Source organism: Oryzias melastigma, linkage group LG9 (assembly GCF_002922805.2).
Source record: "Oryzias melastigma strain HK-1 linkage group LG9, ASM292280v2, whole genome shotgun sequence".
NCBI classification, from domain to species: domain Eukaryota; kingdom Metazoa; phylum Chordata; class Actinopteri; order Beloniformes; family Adrianichthyidae; genus Oryzias; species Oryzias melastigma.
This window is the reverse complement of record NC_050520.1, coordinates 23864585-23871277: the sequence shown is the minus strand read 5'-3', so window position 1 is coordinate 23871277 and position 6693 is coordinate 23864585. Positions and strand designations below refer to the sequence as shown.

Here is a 6693-nt window from a genome sequence, read left to right as displayed (position 1 = left end):
AAATGGGCTATCTACACGCTGGATCTTATCTTTGAAAAGTTCCTCGAGCAAGGCTGACATGTAGCTTGTGGGATTTCCCTTCTCCACATCCGTAGTCACCCCAAGGATGCGAATATTGTATTTCCGTCTGTGATTTTCCATCCGATCAGCTTTTTCTTTCAGAGCTTTATTCTCCTTGAGGAGGCCTTTATTCTCCCTCTCTAAATCCGATACGCGGCTCTCCATACAGCTCAGGGCCGTGTCCAAGTCAGCAACTTTCACTTTAAACTTGTTCAAACTAGTTTAAGATCATCCAGTTGAGGCTGAAGTTTATCCATCGCTGCACCAATTTCTTCTCTTATTATAGTCCGAATTAGAGCGGACAATTCCTCACAGTTTAAACTTGCACCCTCTGCCATTTCACTGATGACCGCCACCTGCTGAGTCAGCGTGCATTCACTTTTCTGCATTTGCTGTAACAGAAGTTTATTACCTTGAGTTAGTTTGGTTTTTAATTTTCCGTTCTCTTTATCTATTTTTAAATATCAGTTAGGTTTTTCCACAGTTTCATGTAAATTGTCCAGGATTGGCGTTCACCGAGCAGCTCAGTGGTGACACATGCTCAAGCTGAGTCTGTTTGATCGATGTCCCTGATAGAGATTCAGAGGGTTCAGAAAATTGATGGTTCAATTTAAAGTGTAGATCTCCTGATTGAAGTAATTAAAATTATTATTATAGCTCATCAAAACACAAAGTCTTTTAACAGTCTAAAAAGATCCTTCTGTGTGTGTGTGTTCCTGCAGACCTCCCCCAGCATTGGCTGACTGAAGAGAAAGATCTCTGTAACCAGCAGGGAAACTTCAGAGTGAAACAGGAGAAACCAAAACCTCCACAGATTAGAGAGGAGAAAGAGGAACCAGAAACTCCTCTGATTAAAGAGAAGAAAGAGGAACCAGAAACTTCTCTGATTAAAAAGAAGAGAGAGGAACCAGAACCTCCACAAATTAGAGTGAAACAGGAGGAACCAGAACCTCCACAGATTAGAGATGAGAAAGAGGAACCAGAAACTCCTCTGATTAAAGAGGAAAAAGAGGAACCAGAACCCCCACAGATTAGAGAGGAGAGAGAGGAACCAGAACCTCCACAGATTAGAGAGGAGAAAGAGGAACCAGAACCTTCTCAGATTATAAAAGAGAAAGAGGAACCAGAACCTCCACAGATTAGAGAGGAGAACGAGGAACCAGAACATCCACAGGTTGGAGAGGAGAAAGAGCAATCAGAACCTCCTAAGATTAGAGAGGAACAAGAGGAACCAGAACCTTCTCAGACTAACGAGACTCAGGAAGAGCAAGAACCTCCTCAGTTTAGAGAGGAGCAAGAAGCCTTCTCCATCAGTCAGAATAAAGAGACAGAGCCACAGAACAGAGATCAGAGGAAGAGAAGAGACAGAAGTCATGTCCAAAGTGTGGTCAGCTCTCACATGTCAGAATGTCAGTGTGACTCTGATGTTAGAAAAAAATTCAAGATGACAACTTCAGCTAAGAAACGCAATCAATCCCCAAAACAAAAGCAACTTTCCTCTGAACGGTCTGGAAAAAGAACAAAAATTCCAAAAGATGTGTCTGTCCACATGAGAAATAAGTCTGATGAAAGACCTTATGTCTGTGAGGAATGTGGTAAAAGTTTTGGTTATAAATGTAAGTTAAGAATCCACATGAGAATCCACACAGGAGAGAAGCCCTGTTCTTGTAAAGAATGTGATAAAAGTTTCAGTCGACAGTCTGATCTCAAAACACACATGAGAACTCATACAGGAGACAAACCTTTTTCGTGCAAAGAGTGTGATAAAGGTTTTAGACAAATATCTAATCTCAAAACACACATGAGAACTCATACAGGAGACAAACCTTTTTCGTGCAAGGATTGTGATAAATGTTTTAGACAAATATCTCATCTCAAAACACACACAAGAACTCACACAGGAGAGAAGCCATTTTTGTGTAAAGAATGTGATACAAGTTTCAGTGATTTATCTACTCTCAAAACACACATGAGAATCCACACAGGAGAGAAGCCATTTTCCTGTAAAGAATGTGATGCAAGTTTTAATCATCTATCTAATCTCAAAAGACACGTGAGATTTCACACAGGAGAGAAGCCTTTTTCGTCTAAAGAATGTGATAAAAGTTTCAGTGATTTGTCTAGTCTCAGGGCACACGAGAATTCACACAGGAGAGAAGCCTTTCAATTGTAAATAAGGCAAGGACTAATTTAGTGAAAGTTCTCAAGTTAAAATACGAAGGAAAACTTAAAGCAGATTTGTAAAGATGGAAAGACAATAAAGGTTAAAGTAGGAAAAGTAAAGAATGATGAATAAGTGTTGAAGAGGATGAAATTTAATTCAGAACAAAGAGATTCGTTTATTGTTTGCGCTTGTATTTGTTGTTGTTGTTATTTGTATGTTTCAGGTAATAAAACCTAAAGTTTTGAGTCTCAGCAAAATGAAATAAAATAAGAGACCTGTAGAAAAGAAAAGAAAAGAGTCTTCATTTCCTGGTGGTCCTCATGTTCTTGTCTTGTAAGAGTTAATGAAGGGAGGTCTGACTGACAGTTCTTGTTGTTGTTTGTATTTTATTGGTAATAAAAACCTAAAGTTTTGAGTCTCAGCCAATGTAAATAAAATCTAAGTCCTGTAGAAAAAAAGAGTGTCTTCATTTCCTGGTGTTCCTCATGTTCTTGTCTTCATTCTAAAAAGAAAAAAGTTCATCCAACGTAAAACAAATCACTTCAGTTGACTACATATACCTGAATTAAGTTCATTCAACCTAGATTATTATGTTCAACCATTTTATATGTTGGTCTAACATAATTTATTTTGTTCATTCAACTCAATTTAATATAGTTTTCTAACTAAATTTCATGTTTCTCTAACTGTAAATACTATATACATCCAACTTAATTTAATATATTTATCTAACTCAATTTGATGTTTTATCCATCTCAATATAATTGTTGAGAACTTGAGGTGGAGGACCCAAATGCAGGACAACGGATTGAGAGAAAGGGGTTTTATTTCGAGCTGAGATCCTGGATGGCAGATGGTTTGTCCAAGGTGTGACAGGAGGGAGTCCGGGTGATCCTTGACAGTAGCACTCAAAAAAATGATTCAAGCCCCTCTTAAAGGTGACACATTTAGATTTAATTCAACTCAAATTTAGTAGTTAATCAGAAAATTATTTATATCTCATTCATGTTAACTAAAGTTATTTAATAGCAAAGAGCCTCTGATCCATTAACTCAAAATTATTAAGTTTTATTTTGTCCGCCTCCCCGTGCGCATGCGCATGTGGTTCAACGGTCTCTCCCTTCCTCCATGTCTCCTTCCCGCACTATCAGAAGCTGCACGTCGGACTTCGGGTTTGAAAATAGAACTAATTCCTGGTAAGTATCCTTTGATTTTCGGGTATCCTCATGTTCCTATTAGTAGCATCACTTCGGCGCAGTCCGTGAAGTTGCGCGGTTTTACGTAAAACTATGGCAATAGTGAAAACGGCTCGTGTTTCTCGTTTTAAAAAAGTCGGACTACCTTAACTAGCTTAACTAGCGGAATGCTGCTTTTGAGTCGGTAAGGTTTAGAAAGAACAACTCGTTTACATGAGGAAGAGATTGATCTGTTTATGTACTTTGAGAGGGTTCGCCAAAAAAACAAAAACAAAAGAGACGCCATGATGCAAAGTCGGCAGCAAAATAGCAGTGTCCGGGGTTGCCAGATAGTTACGGTTTTCCAGCCCAAAAGTCATCTAAAAGCTGAAAACCCACAAAAAATTGCTGTTATTCGCACATTTTTAAATGCGTCCAAGAACAAAGAATTGATGGAAATTCATATTGGCCACATGTAACTCGGTGGCCAAGATGCACATTGCTGCATTACCCGGGTGTATTTAATGTGCGTTCAAGTTTGAGTGACCCATTATCATTAGCAATAACCCCCTTTCCTGCCCAATATTGACATTGATACATTTTATTTTGTTCTACCTCTAATTCCTTCTTTAGATCATGATGTTTTGGTTAAATATGATGTAATGTCATGCAATTAAAAGTATGTATTGAAGTATACATTGTATGTTTTATACCTTCTTAATTATATCATATACTGTATTTGACAAATTCAGCCTTGTTTTTTTCCCTGTTAATGTAAATATAATTGATATTTTTAAATTTCGTCATATGCAATTTTGACACTTCTGATGACCAGGTATTCTGGTAAGTTTATTGCTAATCTAATGTATTTGTCTACATATTTTTCAGAGTGTTCATCACTGTTACCAGGAGTTATCTGTGGCAACCTCCTTGTAATAGTAAGTAATGTGGCAACCTCCTTGTAATAGTAAGTAAATATTAAGTTTGCTCTTAGCAGTTGATAATCAGTATTATGTAAATTTGTTTAAGCAATACACTCAAAGAAATGATCCATTGGATGGACTCAATTTAATTAAGGGCAGGTTTTCCATCCAATAAATAAGTGTAAAGTGAACTCAAATTGTACACGTTTATTCAATGTAAAGAATTTGAGTTAGTCCAACCAACCTATGTATAGTTACTGTAAATGGAAAAAATTGCATTTAATAAACATAAATGATTTATGTTAGTTCATCTCAAAATAAAGTCATTTAATTAATTTAAATTATTTACTTCGTCTTATGAGAAGTGTTTTGATTTCAACCAACTCAACTGAATTCAATTCAGTGGAAGTGAAAGTGTTACAATAATGTCATCAAATAAAAATAGGTTTGATGAACTCAATTTTATTTATATTCAAGTACAGCAAAACAAACATTATTTAGTCTCTGAAATGCAGTTCTGAAAAATACAATTACATGTTCAAGGAAACCCTTTCAAAAGTGTGCCAACATACAATTTACTTTAGATATAAAATTAATATTTCAAAATAAAAGAAAAATAGAAGCACTTCTGAAAAATGAAAATACGTAAAAATAAACTGAGGATAAAACTCAGTCCCAATACATGAAGATGCATACCCTGACAGTTTAAAAATCAATTTGTAATGTATAAACTTTTTAAAAAAAAATAAAATGTGGACTTTACACTAAAACCAGTTTCACTCTACAAGATTTTAAGCAGATCTTGAAAAGGGGAAATAAAAAAGGAGAAAAATAAATGGCAAAAACTTTAGGATTTGTAGGAATTCAAAAGACCTCAAAGCCAATTACCACAATTTAGTTTGGTAGAAAATGAGTTCTTCTAATGTGTCTAATGCATGTTCCTGAGGTCTTGGACACCTTCAATTACAACGGCAACATCCAATCCCATTTCTTCTGAGATGGCCGACTGTAGCTGGAATGCTTTCTGCGATGTCGTTTTCAGTGGAAGAGGTCTGAAACACAACAAATAACTATTAAAAACAAATAAATCTACAAGTGGCTCCATTTTTGTTTTACTTCTCCAAAAGCAAAAGTGACCACAATCTCTAAACATTCAAACCTGGTCATTAAAAAGTGACCTCCAGTGTCAGGTTCTTATGAGTACCTTCAGATGATCCAGACATGATGCATTCTTAAGAATAAGACATAGGTTTGAACCAATTGATTACAGTGTCTCATCAAACAACATTTTGGTGTGAAATGGTCTATTTCAAGCTGGGTAATAAAGAAAGATAAACTTACAAAACTTTCCTTGAAGAAAGAGTCTGGATCTTCCGTCAAGTAGATCGCCAAACTTTTGGGAACACGCTCCTCCTTGTGTCAATGTCGTCACACTAATGCAAAAACAAAAATACATTTGTCCAAATGTGAGTATGGGAAAATGTGTTTTGCATTTAAACATAGGAAAAAAAAGAGGAAAGTCACTAGTGTTGGACTGAGAGTTGGGACTTTGAATGTTGGAACTATGACAGGAAAGGGTAGAGAGTTAGTGGACATGATGCAGAGGAGAAAGGTAGACATACTGTGTGTCCAGGAGACCAGGTGGAAAGGTAGCAAGGCTAGAAGTTTAGGAGCAGGGTTCAAGTTGTTCTATCATGGTGGAGATGAGAAGAGAAAGTTAGGATAGAAGAGGAGTTATCCTAAAGGAGGAGTTTGTTAGGAGTGTTGTGGAGGTAAAAAGAGTGTCAGATGATGAATATAGTCTGAATATAGAAATGGAGGGTGTCATGTTCAATGTTGTTAGTGGGTATGCCCCACAGGTAGGATGTGAGCTGGAAGAGAAGGAGAAGTTCTGGTTGGATCTTGATGAAGTGATGATGAGCATCCCTGGAAATGAGAGAGTTGTCATTGGTGCAGATTTCAATGGTCATGTTGGTGCAGGAAACCGAGGTGATGAGGAGGTGATGGGCAGGTTTGGTATCCAGGAGAGGAATGTAGAAGGACAGATGGTGGTTGATTTTGCAAAAAAGATGGAAATGGCGATAGTGAATACATTCTTTGAGAAGAGACAGGAACATAGAGTGACCTATAAGAGTGGAGGTAGAAGCACACAGATAGACTACATCTTGTGTAGATGGTGTAATCTGAAGGAGATCAGTGACTGTAAAGTAGTGGTTGGTGAGAGTGTTTCCAGACAGCACAGGATGGTGGTGTGTAGAATGACTGTGGTGGTGAAGAAAGAGAGGGCAAAGGCAGAGAAGAGGACAAACTGGTGGAAGCTGAAAAAGGAGGAATGTTGCATGACTTTTAACCAGAGGTGGGGACTCGAGTC

The 6693-nt window shown here is 37.2% G+C and overlaps 1 long non-coding RNA gene across 1 annotated transcript; it reads right to left on the bottom strand.

Moving 5' to 3' along the window:
* Positions 1 to 4768: 4768 nt before the first annotated feature.
* LOC112148227 lies at positions 4769 to 5877 on the bottom strand. Its single transcript, XR_002919598.2, has 2 exons — positions 5482 to 5877; positions 4769 to 5374 (listed from the first exon to the last, which is right to left on the bottom strand). It is a non-coding gene; the product is annotated as an uncharacterized LOC112148227 (long non-coding RNA).
* Between the last annotated feature and the right edge of the window lie 816 nt (positions 5878 to 6693).